The following is a 15,994-nucleotide window of genomic DNA, read 5'->3' as shown; positions in this document are numbered from 1 at the left end:
TAGTTGTGAAATAGAAAGCTGTTGGTGGCAATATCCTACATGAGAAGGATTTTCTTTATGAATGTACTACTGATATAAAAAAAAATTTGGAAATTGTGGACTGACAGTAGTAAAAATTTGTCCATGAATCATTGTGCTAATCAGATACATGCAATGGTTTTGCATGCTGGTATAACAGCATTCGTGGAAGAGTAGAATTTTTCATTGGCAAAACTTGAACCTTTTAATAATTGTATGTGTCTTCTGGGAAATTTTTTCACTACTTGAAAAACAGCTGAGGTCTTCCCTAGCCTAGGGGCTTTGTAGAAGCCTGAATGTTAGGGCTAAAGGAACTTTGGATCATGAACTATCCATTTACTGCAAGCAAGCAGATTTTTTTTCTGAATGAGTCTGTCGTGGGTTAGCAAGCATAGTCTCGGAAGTGATGTTCTTGCAAAGGGGTGCTTACAGCTCTTCTGTGACCTGACAGAACCTATCAGCTGGCCAGTTTGAATATGGACAATTCTTTAAGCCACTTAAATTGTGACCGCCTCTGTGATCCACGCTTAAGAATAGACAAAGCCTGATCAGAGCTCCCTGTCTCGTTTCCAGTGCTGGGACAGGTGGCTGCAGGCCCTGTGTGGGGGCCAGTGGGCCTGGCCCAGGCCCTGCTCAGGCCAGGCCGGGCTGGGCCATGGCCATCCTGGAGCCAATGGGCCCTGTTCCACCCGTGGAACCCCCCCACAGCCCTGCTGTGGGCAGCCGGAGCAGCTCGGCTCCCCCTCTCCAGTGTGGCCAAGATTCAGCTGAAACTGCCCTGGTGTCCAGCAGAGATCATGTCACCAACAGCGATAAGTGACATTCCAGCTGCAAGGCCGAGGTGAGTTTAACCCTTTTAGTGCTATGAAGAGCTGAAAACCTGAGGGAAGAGAAAGAGGAGATGCTTAAAGCTGAAATTCTGTTGTAAAGCTATGATGCATCAGAGTACCCATTGTAATTTCATGAAGGCGTGGGGGGTGGAGCGTTCAACTTGTACTTGTGAGCAAAAGCACCTGCGCTGAGATAGGCAGATGCTGAAGCAGCTGTAATTTCATGAGAAGTTTGAACAGGGAGAGATGGAAGTAATGAGGACTCTTACTCCACATGGAAAGGGGAAGATCTCAGTTCCTAGAGATGCTCCCAGAGATAGTCCTAAAGATGAAGATGAGGAGGACCCTTTGCTCCCAGGGAAGGAGGAGGGCCTCTGTTCTTAGAGATGAAATGTTCCCAGAGATGGATGAAGAGAACTTTTATTTCTCAGCCTTCAATTTATACCCCAGTAATTCAAGAGTGGACCCTCGAAAAAAGTTGTGGGTAAAGCAGCAAGTCGTGGGAAGGGACTCACATGCGAGCAGAGAACCAACCCAGGCGGCTGTCTTGTTGTGATAATGTTTTCATAGCACGGGCAAGAGAGACTCCTCTTCTTAAATGGACTGAACAAGGTTATTATGGAAGTGGTAAACAGACTGAACATCTCAAGGGTTGTCTTTTTACATTGACAGTGGGAGAAGGGAGAAAGGGGGGGGGGGAAGGAGAAGTGTTCTGAAGGTGTGGTGGTTTTTTTCCCTTCTTTTATGTCTGTTAATAAACTCCTTTATATTCCTTCAAGTTTGGTGCCTGCTTTGCGTTTCTCCTAATTCTTATCTCACAGAAGGTAAATAGTAATGATTATTTTAGACCAAACCACTATACTAAATTGGTGCTTTTGCCCAGTTACAAACCAAACCCGCTACAGAGTCCTTTACCATAAACCTTTAAACCCTCAGCACGTTAATAACCCAAGCAACAAGTTCCCTCAGCAGGTTGCTCTCCTACCAATTTGACATGATGATTATGAAAACATATAACCACATAACCATATAGCTTCACTTTCTCTTATTCTGAAATATAAGGTCAAAGTCTATGTGACAAAACTGAAAATATTTCATAGCATAAAAATTATTTTTTTTCTTTAGTTGATAAGGGTGATGGCATATATGTGAGTGATCTGCCACCATGCTTTTAGAAAGCAAGTTTTTTTAAAAAAAACTCTGTGTAAGTCTTTTACTCTGCTGTGAACATTGTAATGCTCTATTAAAACCAAAAAGCATAACTGTTCCCTGAAACAGCGCACAAGATTTGCGATTACTTTGAGAACTATGGATTTTAAAGTTCTTGAAGAGTGCCTGTAATCAGCATAGCTGATGACTTCTTAATTAGACTAGTCCTGTGAGAATTTGGCTCCCCATACAGTATGTTTATGAATCTAATCAACCAGGCAGTGAAAAAAACAATTATAGATACTATCTTTTTTTTTAAAATCACAAAGGAGCAAGAATTGCAACACTGGAACTCTTGCTTCTGTGATAATTAAAACACGGATCTGAATGAATAGAAATAAAAAAGTAAATAAAATAAAATACTGCTGTGAAGAAGTCAATTCACCCCAAAATGAGGTCCTTGGCAGCTAATAGAAGTAAGACAAGGCCATAAGAAACTCTTGGACTGTGCCAAGACTGTGCCATAAAATCCAAGCTACCTGCTGGACTAGTGTGCATCAATTTCATTTTTTTCCTTTGGGGATTTCTCAAGGCACAACAAGTCATTTTTGAGAGTTTTTGGTTTTATCATGGCAGGTCAGTCAGTCTGTTGTCTATATTAAAAGAGGAAAACAAGTATTGTCTAATATCAATTAATGTCCGTGGATTTGTCTTGTTTCTTACTGACATATATGTGTTACAAATTTGTCATTAGTTGTCCTTTGTGTATAAAGTGGTTTATAGTGAAAATAGCTAGAAACAGTAGTTAGATTCAACATTAACCAGATCTGTTATTTCTTCCATTTAGTTTTTCAATAGGTTAGTTGTTCATTCACCATCCATTTATGACTGCCAAGATTTCGAGCTCTGTGCTTGCTGTTCCAACTGTGTTGGCAATTAAATGGTGTATTGTATTGTGTGAACACCTTGCTATAGTTGTTGTGGATGTCAGTCTGCCTGGTGGCTAACATCTGTCTGCGGTTCAATTATTGCTTTTTCTTTCCTTTGGGAAGAGGTTTGTGCATGGATTTTTTCTTGTCGTTGATAGAAAAGACTTGGGTTTTGGTTTTGCACTACGATTATGTGGAAAGGTTGAGTTCATTAAATGCCTGTGAGAGAGTTCTGATGAGTCTAGGTAGGTCAGGAGCTAGAGGCTTTTATAACTAGAAAACTTTGTTTGTGCACAAATAAATCTATCCCATGGGGCAGGCAATTCTACTTCACTTTTGGAGTGGAGTTGTTATTTTCTTTTATTCCAGACCTCTTTTACATCCTTGTGGCTCTATTTAACTAGACCACTCACTGGTTGCCTAAAGCTGTGCTCTGAAACCTGGCACTCAATACTGTGCCAGGTACAGAGCAGAGGGACAAAATTTACATTCTCACAGACATGATTACCTTATTGTAAATAGCTGTAATCCACCTATGAATCTTGCCTATGAGTGATTCTCAATTATACATATATGTGTGTATATATATGTGTGTTTTAATTACTGCATCAGTAGAAAGTTGAACAGTAGGAACTGATGTCAGAAGGCCACCTGGGACTTTCAAAGATGAAGGTATTTATTACTTTTTTCCCTGGTTTACATCTTCAGGTTTCCCTTTCCTTATTTAGCAGTGATTTTTGTGAGGGACTATTGGCAGTAGTGGGGCAGGTGTCCACCAGGCTTACTGGGTCTTGTGGGGAAGGCCCACCAGAACATCATTTTTAGGTGTATTATACTCTTTGCCATATTCAAAACAGTTTAATATCTTTTTCTTGATTACATGAAAAGAATTTGGATAAAATAAGGATATTCCTCCTAACAATTGGAGAGAGACTTTCAGAGTTTAACACAAGATATCTGGTATAATAAGATGTGTTGGAAAGTGGTTACTGTGAGAAAAAGTGTTTATGGTTAACAAAAAGACACCTGATGGCAGCTCTAAGAATTAGAGGTATTTTCTTAATTTGACAAGAACTACCAATATATCATGTTAGGCAAGATGCAGCCACAGGATCATGAAAACTACATCCATAAGGGCATGACTCCCTACCATGCTTGCTCTCTTGCCCTTTGACTGGACTCTGTCTTGGAGGGCAGGAGCATGCTTTTGTACACAGAGTGTGTAGGCTTTTCTGATTGGCATTCTGGGTAGCTTTGCTTTAATGATAACTATGTTAGTAGGTGGGTTTTTTTTTTTATTTGCTGGGTTTGGTTGTTGGTTTTATTTTCCTTTTCTGAAGGATCTAATCTTTATTTTTCTCTGAGGTTTTACATCTCAGCAGGGACCTGGAACATGATGATCATTTTCTTTCTCAATTCAGTTCTATTTCAAGTGAACTGTAATAGAGGGACAATTTTCAGCCTCTACAGATGACGTGGAAAATATGCTTGATGATGTATCTTGGGGATATTTACTTAAGTGCAGAACAGTGATTGAGTTTTGAGATGATGAGCTTTGAGTTGCAGAACTTGATGTCTGAAGTAATTAATGACAAAAAATGGGATCCTTAAGTGTATTTTAGCCAGCCTGTGCTAAATGAGTGCTTCAATGAGGCAGAGTGTATTGGAAAAACACGCGTAAGAAGCAGGGAACAAATGCAATTTAGATAGTGGGAAAGAATCTACAGAAATATATGTTTCTCATATGAGCTTTACCTCAAATCATTGCAAATTTGCACATCTCTAGAGATGTTTTCTACCTAATCACTTAAGAATCTTCATGGATGTGTGATGGTTGTTCTGTACAGTTTTTTTGCAGTTTATTACCTGCTCTGCATCCACTTCTGCTGAAAGAAATATAGCTAGAGCATTGTAGAAGAGGGCTGCTTTCCTTCAGATGCTAAGAAATATTTTTTGGTAGACATGATGGTGAGGAAGGAGTGACTGTTCCTTGCCAGCAAGCAACTCCCCATATTTGCCTGGGGAATGGCTTTTGTAGTCTAGGTGGAGCAGGTAGTCAGAGACTCATTCAGCTGCTAGAAAGGCTTAAAACAGGCAGTAAGGTGGGCTTTTCAGACACAGGCAGGCTTCTGTGGGTTCAGTTTTTAAAGATGGGTAGAAAGGTCTTCTGAAAAAGAAGTGCCTGGAGTTTGTTACAAACCATGCTTGCCAGAATTTCCGGCTTGGTCTGAGACCAGTACAAAGAAACTTGCAGTGCAGGGATGGGATAAGGTGACTATGTGCAAAATGTTTCATTCTGCTTACCCTTTGCAACCAAATTCCTTATTCCAAGATTTCATTCTTCATTTGAACTAATTTTCAAGAAAAAAGTGCTACATCAATTTATAAGAATTTATCGTACTTGATGACTTCAGCTTAAAGCAGCAGTGTGGGTAAATCCACTGAATGGATTTTGGATTCTGGCAAATTTGAGTGACCATTGCAGTGTGCAGCAACACACTTGCAGAAGAAGCAGAAGCAAATGCCAGCCATTGTTTAAATTAAAGAGCTTACCTTTTTTCCCTTTTTTTTTTTTTCTCCTTAAGATCTTAACAGCCTTTTTCAGTTCTAGTGAAGCTCCTTTGGTCTTCAAAAGTCAGCTACTGGAAAAAGTTTCGAAACAAACCGATGATTGTATTTTCATGTTTTCAGTGGCCAAATAGCATCTTGAGTTTATGAAGTTTAGAATACCTCAATGTAGCAGTGATTGAGATGCTGGTATTCCTTGAGTATTTACTAGGGAAAAGGTCTGAGAAGATACACCTTGCTTGTGCATAAGTAAAATAGAGCGGGGTTTGATTTTTCGTTAGGTTGGTTTGTTTTCTTTCTTTTCCTGAGAAAGGTGAAAATAAAAGTTTCAGCTAAAAATGCTTTTGTTCCTATGGCAGTTTCTTTATTAAGATTTTTCTTAGAACTAGCCATTCACTTCAGGAATTCAAGGTATACATGTTGTCTTAACATGTTGCACAGTTTTTCTAGAGTAGTTATGGTATTGTGGCTTGGTTTAATTAATGTAAAGGCAGTATAATAGTGTAATATATAATGTAAAGGGTACATAGTAGTGCACCTTTCTAGCAGAGAAAAGAAGTAATGCAGTGGAGATTTTGTGAATATAGGGTACTGAATTGTGGACTAAAAATGTTAAGTGAGAGAGGCTGGTACTGGTCAGACAGTGCCTTGAATGTTTCTTCTGTTTTGGAAATTGGATTGCCTGAGGCATGAACTTAAGTGTTTTGCTTCAACTTTAGGACAACAATTTCATCATATTTGCATCTTATATATGCAGGAACTCCAGCTGTACTTCCCTTAGCTTGTTACGTAAGACTTTGTCAGTTTAGCAGGAGGCACACTAGGATAGGCCGTCCCCTAAATGTGCCAATGCTACTTCTGGGTGGCACCATCATGGATAGCAAATCTTATTTCCTCTTTGCAGAAATCATAGCACAGAAGCTAAAGGCTATGTTATGACACCTCTCTGTCTTACTTCTAAGTCATCCCCAGTGTATTTTATTGTCATAAGGAAACAAGCACCAGATTCTCTGTGACCTAGTGAAGTTTGTGCACCCTGGTTGTCTATCCTTCACCCTGTGTTATACTTTCTTTTGGTTTCTGCAGATGTAGATTCATAAACAGTTCTAACTCAGCAATACGTCAAAAATACTTCCTTTCTTCTGCTTTTACTTCCTTCCTTGATTTTAGAAAAAGGATCATTTGAGCAGCCTCCTGGTAACTTGGTTTGGAAGACACCAAGGAAGGTTTAAATGAACTCAGCATAAAAAAAATAAGCTAGTGATGATTTTAATTGAGAAAAAATTCTAGCTGGATTCATAGGTGGGAAAAATTGTTTCCAGGGGAGGTAGAATGGCTCCCAGTTGCTGTGTTAGGAATGAAGGTCTGTAATAGGATACAGGATTTGGGGACAGAAAGGTATGTGTAGTACTTGTTCCTCATGACAGCTTGCTGAATATCACTTGACAACTAGGTACTATGAATTCTGAAATTCATGAACTTAGAGAACTGAGTTTTCTTCAATTAAATATTAATTTAAATGATAGATTAATATTCCATTCACAAAGTGTTGAAATAGAACATAAAAGAAGGTTATGGATGAGTTGACATAACATTTAAATTGTAAAACAGTCATCCCATAAGTAGGAAATGCAAAATGAGAGATACAGCTCACTTCATAGACAATTTCAAAATTTGAAAATTGTTTTCATATTTTGAGTGATATGCAATACCTGTTTTGTATAGTGAATGAGGATGGAAGGGATTGAGATTTATTAATGGCAAAATCTACGAGAACTGGGAAAACAGATGGTGCTTTGAAAAATTTACACAATGAAATCCTAGTGTTCACATTATGAAAAAATTATAGTGTAAGGCAATTGAAAAAAAAATCGCAGAATACTTATTCCTATAAATACTTTTGCCTAGTTCATTTGTTTATTTTAATATTTTTTTCACCACTAATTGAGCACTAATGTTGCTGATGAATATGAGAATAATTACTTTCAAAGCAACAGACATAATGAGAATGTAGTGATTCGGTTGCTCATGAAGTTGACTCTATGCAAGAACATAGTGGACCATAACAAAACGCTGTGTAGACACTTTAATTCTCAGTGTAGGTGAGAAGCTTCACCTGGGTTCCCTATTTTAAAATAACATGTGTTCATTCTTAAGAGAATCACGGAATAGTTGAAGTTGGAAGGGACCTCTGGAGATTGTCCAGCACAACTTCCCTGCTTGCAGCAGGGTGACATTTAGTAGGTTGCACAGGGCTGTATCAAGTCATTTTTTGAGCTTATACAAGGATGAAGACTCTGCAATCAGCCTTGGTGACATTTTCCAATGTTTGCCCAATCTGCCAATAAGAAAGGCTTTCCTGATGTTTAACTGCAATTTCCTGTATTTCAGTTTGTGTCCATTTCCCTCTGCCCTGTGACTGGGCACCATTGGCAAACACCAGTCTCTCTCTTCTTTTTATGTGTCCCATTAAGTATTTCTAAGTGTGGATAGGATCCCCCCGAGGCTTCTCTTCACCATGCTGAGTGCCCCCATCTCTCTCAGCTTCTCATCCAAAAGATGCTTTTGTCCCTTAATCATCTTTGTTGTCCTTCATGGAACTTCCTTCACTGTGCCCTCTTGTAATGGGGAGTTTGGGGCTGGAGTCAGCCCTCCAGATGTTTCTCACTAGTACTGAACAGAACAAAAGAGCACTGCTTTTGACCTCCTGGAGAGGTCAAGTTGCTGTGAGCCTCCTTTGCTCTGAGGGCACACTGCTGGCTCACGGTCAGCTTGTCTACCAGGACCCTCAGGTCCCACTTGGCAAAGATGCTTCCCGGTGATTTGGCCCCCAGCCCATACTGGTGCCTGAAGTTCCTCCACAGGTACAGGACTTTGCACTTCCCCTTTGTTGCATTTCATGTCTTTTGCTCTTTTCTCAGCCTGTCAAGGTTCCTCTTAATAGCAACACAACCCTCTGATGTATCAACTACTTCTAGTTTTGCATTGTCTGTGAACTTGCTGAAGGTGCACTCTGTCTCACCTTGCAAGTTATTGATGGAGGTGTTGAACAATATTGGCTCTCATATTGACACCTGGGCTGTGTCTTTGATGACTGGCCTACAGCTGGACTTGTGCTTCTGATCCACAATGCTTTGAGCTCAACACTGTGGACAGTTTTCATTGTTAATCACTGTTGATTTTAGATGGAGAACTTGATTAATACTAGATGTTTGTGTGAGCACAATTGAATACACATGGAATGTGATAGTCTGTGCACAGAGACCAAAATATTTTGCAGAAGGCAATAGTGTGTTGTTAACATAATTCACCTAAAAAGCTAATCGGCAAATACAGAAATCTGGCTTCCTGATTTCTGAGGCTCACGGGAAGCATGAACATCTGCTTCACCTGGCTCTAGATAATCCACTGATCTTCCAGTGTCCTCTTGTTTTCATGCCAGGTAAGGGTGGAAATTTTGGAAAGACAAAAACTTTCCTGGTTGCTCTGTCTACGTGGGGAAACCTGAGATCAGCAGGGTTAGTGCCATCAGAAGAGTAACTTAAAAAAATTTGGCCACATATAAGTGAGAAAGATGCCAAACATACCAAGTGGGGAAATAAATGCATTTATGGCAAGGTGCTGGGCTGTCACAGATGGCTTTTAGTCATTGTTATTCTAAGGTTAAAACCAGTGTGTAATCTTCAAGCATGTTCATATAAGAGTGCAGTTTTGAGAGATAAGGAACAGGGTGATGCTTCTTTGCATATGAAAGATCACAGGATGAATATGAAAATAACCTTCTCTCACATTTGATCCTTAGTGTTAACTGTTGAGCTCGAGATGCTCTGTGACAAAAAATTCTGATTTGCAAGTTTATGTATGCTAATAAGTGGATGGATATGATGTTTTCATAACTCCATTAGGTCCCTTTCCCTGTTAGCGTCATATTCATGTAATCCAGATGGATTCTTGTCATCTCATCATGTTCTCTTTTGATTTGGGGTGTAGGAAAGACAAAAGTTGAGTGGCATGTAAGGCATCTGATCTAACAGAATAGAACAAACTGAAAGGGATGTAGTTTATTCTGATTTGTTAAAAGAAAATATTTCAAGTTATTCAATCTTTACCTTATATTTTTTGTGACAATCACATATTTGGAAGTTAGGACAGTTTCTGTAATCATGTGTGTGCTTTTCATCTGTAGGAAAAGTAGGGAGAAGGGTTTTTCTTTGGAAACTTCTAGCAGGGTCCAAGGACCCAACACTGCATTTAGTAAATGTAGATTAATTTCTAGTTTCAAAAAGTTCTGCTTCTTGGATAGATGCAATGTGTACCTGAATTTTATATATCAGTCAACAGACAGTGATCTGTATTACATTAAAGGTTTCAAACACAGCACAAAATTCCCCTAAGCAGAGTTCTTTATATTCCCTAATCCTTAAGGGCTAAGCTGTGGGACCTCATCCAGAAGTCAAATATATCTACTTTTGTTTGTTTTGAGACTGTAGTTAAGTGACTTACCTGTTATGATCATGACACCTGACATACAGATTTTCATCACTATGGTTTGTCTAGGCCATGTGTCAAGCTCAGGAGAATGCTTTCTGATTGTGTATTTTGTGCTCATGGCAGCTGTGTTGAAACCATCTATGGATGGTCAATCTGTAGATGCTATAAGACTCTGGCTCTACTTACTAACTTGTGGTTTAGGAATTTTTAAGGATTTTTCTTTGATATTTTTGGAATTTGGAAAGAGGAGACCTGATTCCACTTGGGTCACCTTCCTTGTTTAAAACCATTTGAATCATAGTGAAAATTGCATGTCGAAATTTTTAGAATATATTTAATGAGTTGTGCTGTGATTCCAGTTCCTAGACCTTCATTCGCTCCCTATGCTCTCATTGAGGCTGAAAGTTTGCAGTTCAGCAAATGAAATATCCAGTCCTCAAAAAGGGGCATTTGTTTCAATGTGCCTTGGACCTGCCAGTCTTCTAGTGAAAAGTCATGGCAAAAATTCTGCACAAATCTTGAAATATTTTGCGAACATTGACCCTTTGGGGATTTATTGAATGTGAGGTCACCGCTCACAGTGTGGTCATGCAAAATGGTAACTATGGCAACTGCAGAATACTGGAATGGAGAGTAAGCAGAGGGGTTTGTGTGAAGGAAGTAATATCATTGGACATAGAAAACATCCTTACAGAGCCTCCTCAGATGAAGATGATAAATGGGCATTTTTGTTGTGTAAGGTTCTTTTGTTTTGTCATGCCAAGCAAAATTAGACTTCCAATGACTAGTCCTCTTCCTAGTTTATTTTAATTTGTACTTCAGGTTTTAAAGAGAGGCTTAGCTTGTATTCCCTCATAATTTAAAACTTAGGGCTTTAAAGGCATTAACACCTTAGAAGTAAATCCAGGGAAAACCAAAGCTATGAAAATACATGGCTTAAAATTTAGGTGTCTCTCTTAGTTTAATGAGAAAAAGAAGGAACAATAGGATTTTGACATTTTTTAATTTTGACAACAATTTTATGGAATAAATGTACATGAATGTTAAAGTTACTTAAACAGGCATGTTCATAGACAATGCTCTACAGTATTTTGATTTAAAGCCTGTGGGAACAGAAAATTATTGGTGTTTTTCAAGGCATTCTAAGTTGGGTTTCTTGCAAAAGCTCTCATTGGATTCTGCAACACTTGCAAGGCTATTGGGAGCACCTACACCTCTTTACACTGTATCAAATCTCCAGCTTTTCTGGTTTGTTGTTGGTGGTTTTTTTGTTTGGTTGCTTGTTGGTTTTGTTTTTGGTTTTTTTGTTTTTTTGTTTTTTTTTTTTTTGTAACTCTATTGTTCCGAATGCTATTCAGGGCTGGATTTGATTATTGTGATTTTTACCATCAGTGCTTCTTCCCATTACAAGCTTTTCCCATCCCGAAGACTGGGTGGAAAAAGAAAAGGACCTGTGTGTCTTGTTCTCTTCTAAGATTGCAGTTCGTGTCCTATCAATATGTATAGAAGTACTTTGTCCTATAGCCTGGTTGGATGAAATTGTACAGTCACTGCTAATGACAAAGGGTGTCTTGTCAAAATGTTCTGCTAAGAACATCCCTGCCTTCCTCAATATGCTTACAGTGTTTTGAAGTAAAGGTGAGCCTCTGTCAGTTCTTTTTTGAAAGGCAGAACCAAGAATACTTGGAAAGAAGCATTTTGTGCATCTTTCTTTGAGAGTCGAACTCTCAGAAACTGTTAGTGTGCTTTTACACTGTGACTTCTAAAATGTGCTGTCATTCTGGTTTACACAGGGCCAAGGTGATGATCACAGAATCCTTGGACCAGTCAAGTGTAGGGGCTATGATGACAGTCCTCGGCTGTAGTGACAGAGAAAGCATGACCTTTAATCGTCTCTTATGTCATCCTTGTCATTAAATATACATGGGGTGAAATCTTCACCCTACTGAAGGTTATGGTGGTTTTGCTGTTGACTTCAATGAAGTCAGGGCTTTACAGGTTGTGTACTAAAGGGAAAAAGGAGAGGGTTTAGATTCAGGTGACTCACATGATTTTTTTTTTTTTTAAGTTCTATTGAATGCAAATATGAGTTCATTTTGCAATTTTCGTGGTCTCTTAAAAATGATCCTGCAGTCTTTCTTTACCCTATATGATCACTGCCTTGCCATTCTGTCCTGTTGCTTGTTGCAAGAAGGGCAACAGCAGGATGAGGAGCTAGAAAGCAGAAATAAAATACCAGTATGGATTAATTTTCTCTTATAAGCAGATATCTTCCCTTCCCCCGGCCCATATATGCACACTTCTTGCCATGGCAGGTATTTTATCTTTGAATCGTGTTTGATTCTAATATAATGCAGAAGCAAATGGAATTTGAAAAATCAGCAGACATTGAACTAACAGTAAAATAGCTGAGGAGGCAATGAAAATTTTCTGTTAAGGAATATGGTATCCAGTACAAAGACTCAAGGAATTTGTTTCTAAATTAATGGTTAGTGGAATATATTCCTACTCTTTCAGATTCCAACTGCGGAACTTGCAGAAAATGTGCCTCCTCTAAGTTACCAAGTGTAAGTTCTTGTAATTAGGATTCAAGCTAACAGTGGTGATGTCATTAGCTTAGTTGATCTGTAACCCATGTCAGGACTGAGCTGGCATTTGAAGTTGTTTAGTGCTGTTGTGACTAAAACAACATCCAAATAGGACACAGGAGAGCTCTTATCCTAGTCTTCTGAAATATCTGCCATGTTTCAAAGTTGTCTGTATGGAATAAGAGTCCAAGATTTTCCATTTCCTGTTGACAAAATCCTTGTCCAATAGTGATCTGACAGATTATTTGTAGTCTGTCCATATTGTCACACAACAGATCCTGTAGCAAGAAAGGTGATTTTTATCTTTTGTGTGGCCTTATCCAAATCACAGTGCAAATCCTGGTCTGCCTTTCTAATATTTGCAGCCCAGTCTGCTGTCAGAAAGGGAGTGAGATGGCAAGGCTGAAAGCTCATCTGTTGTGCTGTTTCACTGCTGGCCAACCAGCAGCACTGACTGACTTAATGCAAATGAGAGCTAGTTTTGCTCAGAGATCTAGTTTGAGGTAGTAGTGTATAATTCCTGATGGTAACCTAGTTTTAAAATTAATTTTGAATTTATGTTTTGATGTCCTTTTAACCTTTTGGCTTCTTTCGCATTTTTTAAGAAAAATGTGATTTTTCTTAATCACATTTTTTTTTGATCTTTGGCTTTGATTATGGAAGTATTGAATCCTAGATTGAAACCAGCTAATGGATTTTGCAGAGAAAAGGCATAGTTACTATGGCTACACAGCACTCTGAAAGCTTAAAAGGACAAAGCAAAAATGAACACTGTCCTGGCTGCTTAGCCATTTGCAGAATAGATTGTAATAACTTAGTCTTTATAGCCTTACAGATTGTCAGAAAAAGCAGGATGTTAGTCCTGTAAGAATTTCTGTTTTATTTTGAGATTAAATAATAACTTTTGAAGTAGCATGTTTGAAAAATATTTTTCAAAACATGCTCTGCTTTTAGCCAGTTCATTTCACATGTATCACATTCAGTAGCATGTGATGAAATTTACTATTACTGGTCATTTCATCACTAATGTTTTTACTATGGTATTTTAAAATGAGTCAAAATCTAATCCTCGTATGGAGAGGTAAACACAAAGCACCTGTGGCTTGATGAAAACTTCAAGTAATGCACTTTTTATAGCCTTCTCTGTAATTTTGGCCGAAATGTTTTTAACTTTGATTTTCTTACAAAACAAGAAAACCAGCCTACACATTTAAGCGAAACCCTTTGTATACAGTGAAGAATAATAAAACACGCTCGTGGTTAGGCTCATTCAATTAAGGATTGACTTAGCAGTTTTTAGCATTAACCTATTGATGGGTGGAATCAGTGCTACCACCTGTCTTTGCTTGAAAAATAAAATGCATTAGAATCATAAATATATCACTCATAAATTCACAGGCTTATTTTAATGACCTATTAAAAATGCAGAATAAAGGGTTTTAGAGTGTAATGATAAAATGCATCTATTGTTCATCACAAATAGTTAGAAGTTCTGTCTATTGATAACTGTAGGCTGTGTACTTTGGCTGATGGGTAGTAAACCATAAGAAAGGTAGCAGGTGAGCTTACAGGTGCTTTTGTAAAGAGGTATTTAATGCGCTCTTATTTGCAGGCAGAGGGCTCTTGTGTTTGTATTTTGGATTTAACTCTCCAGCAATATTTGCATATATTCATAAAGTGGACTGACTTGCTGCATGCACAACAGACCAGCTGAGTTGTCCTCCTACTGCAGATCTGCCCTGTGCTCTGTAGAAATGCCATAATGCTTCATTAATCCATGGTGTCATTTATGTCTAAAACAGGTAAAGAAGCCTTTCTAACTAAAAATAGCAAAATCATTGTACAGAATTTCACCATAGAGACCAGAAATCTAGACCAAACTGTAAAACTTGTTTGGTCCAAATTCCAAGGTGAGCAGAAGAGAGTTCCTGGGAAAACCCAAGAATTATCCAAGGAAATTATATGGAAAAGTAGTTTTTGTTATTTAACCTCAGCTGGCAACTGAGTATCAGGCAGCCACTCATCCACTCCCTGCCTCTACCCTCCAGTGGGGAGGAGAATCAGAAAAAAAGTAAAGCCTATGGGTTAAGAGCTTATGGGTTTAATAATTGAAACAAAATAAAATATAATAATATTAGTAATTATAATAATAATATTAGTAATGAAAAAGAGGGAGAGGACTGATCCTATGATTCTGTGAATAAAACCCAAGAGAAACAAGTAATTCACGGTACAATTTCTTTCCCCCTGCTCACCAATGCCCATCCCATACCAAAGCTGTGACCAGCCCCTTCCAGCCAACCTCCCCCAGTTTATATACTGGGTGTGACATTCTATGGTGTGGAATATCCCTTTAGCCAGTTGGACCCAGCTGTCTCAGCTATGCTCCCTCATGGCTTCATATTCACCTCCTCACTGACAGAGCACGAGACAATGAAAAGTCCTTCATTTAGGGTAGGCACTTCTGGGCTACAGCCAAAACAGGAGCGTGTTATAAACATTATTCTCATATTGAATCCAAAACACAGCATTGTGCCAGTTACTAAGAATACTATTAACTTTATCCCAGCCATAACCAGGACAGGAGGGGATGCTGGTAGAAAATTATTATGGGAATTTAATCCTGTTGTTTATTATGGATCTGAGATTGCTAAATTGTAGTAGTTCTTAAAGTAGCTCTAGGTTATAAACTACTATAAACTAAAGTATGGTGGTGTCGGAGTGACCCAGAAGGTGTGATTATCTTTCAGATCTCTACAGGACTTATTCCTAGTTGATTTTGGTGGTTTTGGATAGACAAATCTAAAATAAAAGATATCAGACTTTGAAATTCAGTAGGCTAGTTTGCCTAAGTTTAAACATTTATTCTTTAATGTACAGCTTGAACAACGCTTTTGTTGCAATTTCACACAGAATCAGTGTGCTCAGGACTAGGGTGATATTTTCTGAAGAGTTTGGGATTTTTTGGGTGCTTACTTTAAGAGAGTTTTTCAGAAGAACTTCACTTAAAAATGTATATTTCTCCCATGTCTTAATTTAGGGAAAGGGGGTTCTCAAGATAGAATCTCAGGTAAAATAGGAGTTACTTTCATGAAATCAGTGTTATTACTCAATCTTGAATGAAAATGTATTGAGAAATTTTCCTCTTATTTACATTTCTCTGGTCATTATAAACACGAGGGTGTAAAAATTAGAGGGGCTAGTAATAATTTGTAGTTGATGATATCTATCAGAAGTTGTCCCACAGTAAGCAGCCATTGTGGCCTTTTCATTACAAAACTTACTTTTCAGCATATTATTTCCTTATTCTTTAAAACTTATGCACAATGTGTTTTGCTATATGCAACATAATGATTTTGAAATTTTAATCAAGTAAAAACTGCCATCAGGTTGACAGGGTTTTTTTAATAACATGTATCTC

At 38.3% G+C, this 15,994-nt stretch overlaps 1 long non-coding RNA gene across 1 annotated transcript; it reads right to left on the bottom strand.

Annotated features, from left to right (window-relative positions):
- Window positions 1-467: 467 nt before the first annotated feature.
- LOC121658245 lies at window positions 468-10,268 on the bottom strand. Its single transcript, XR_006013901.1, has 3 exons — window positions 10,257-10,268; window positions 717-728; window positions 468-562 (listed from the first exon to the last, which is right to left on the bottom strand). It is a non-coding gene; the product is annotated as an uncharacterized LOC121658245 (long non-coding RNA).
- Between the last annotated feature and the right edge of the window lie 5,726 nt (window positions 10,269-15,994).

The sequence above is a fragment of the Corvus kubaryi genome, unplaced genomic scaffold, assembly GCF_017639235.1.
Source record: "Corvus kubaryi isolate FWS band 111438036 unplaced genomic scaffold, C.kubaryi_AGA036_p1.0 split3-131, whole genome shotgun sequence".
Classification (NCBI taxonomy): Eukaryota; Metazoa; Chordata; class Aves; order Passeriformes; family Corvidae; genus Corvus; species Corvus kubaryi.
Note: the sequence above shows the minus strand (reverse complement) of the source record. Positions and strands in the feature narration are given on the sequence as shown.